Here is a 292-nt window from a genome sequence, read left to right as displayed (position 1 = left end):
TTATAAGTTCCCCTCACTAGCACTAATCACAGGAATACAAAATCCTCACCTGCTTTTGGTCCAAAAATGCTGTGTAATGTTGCCACATGGTCTTTCACAAGTGTTACTGCCTTCTCCAGGATGGGGACGTGATCCTTTCTATCCCAAATGTAACACAGCTTGGAAGCATAATGAACAAATATTTGTTAAGCATTTAGAGGGTCCTATATGAGAATTGCTTATAAAACAGTTGAAAAAAAAAAAAAAAAGGTTTTTCTTTGTTCTTAAACAGCTTGTTCTCCTCCCCACCCCC

Source organism: Chaetura pelagica, unplaced genomic scaffold (genome assembly GCF_000747805.2).
Source record: "Chaetura pelagica isolate M959 unplaced genomic scaffold, ChaPel_1.0 scaffold490, whole genome shotgun sequence".
Classification (NCBI taxonomy): Eukaryota; Metazoa; Chordata; class Aves; order Apodiformes; family Apodidae; genus Chaetura; species Chaetura pelagica.
Note: the sequence above shows the minus strand (reverse complement) of the source record.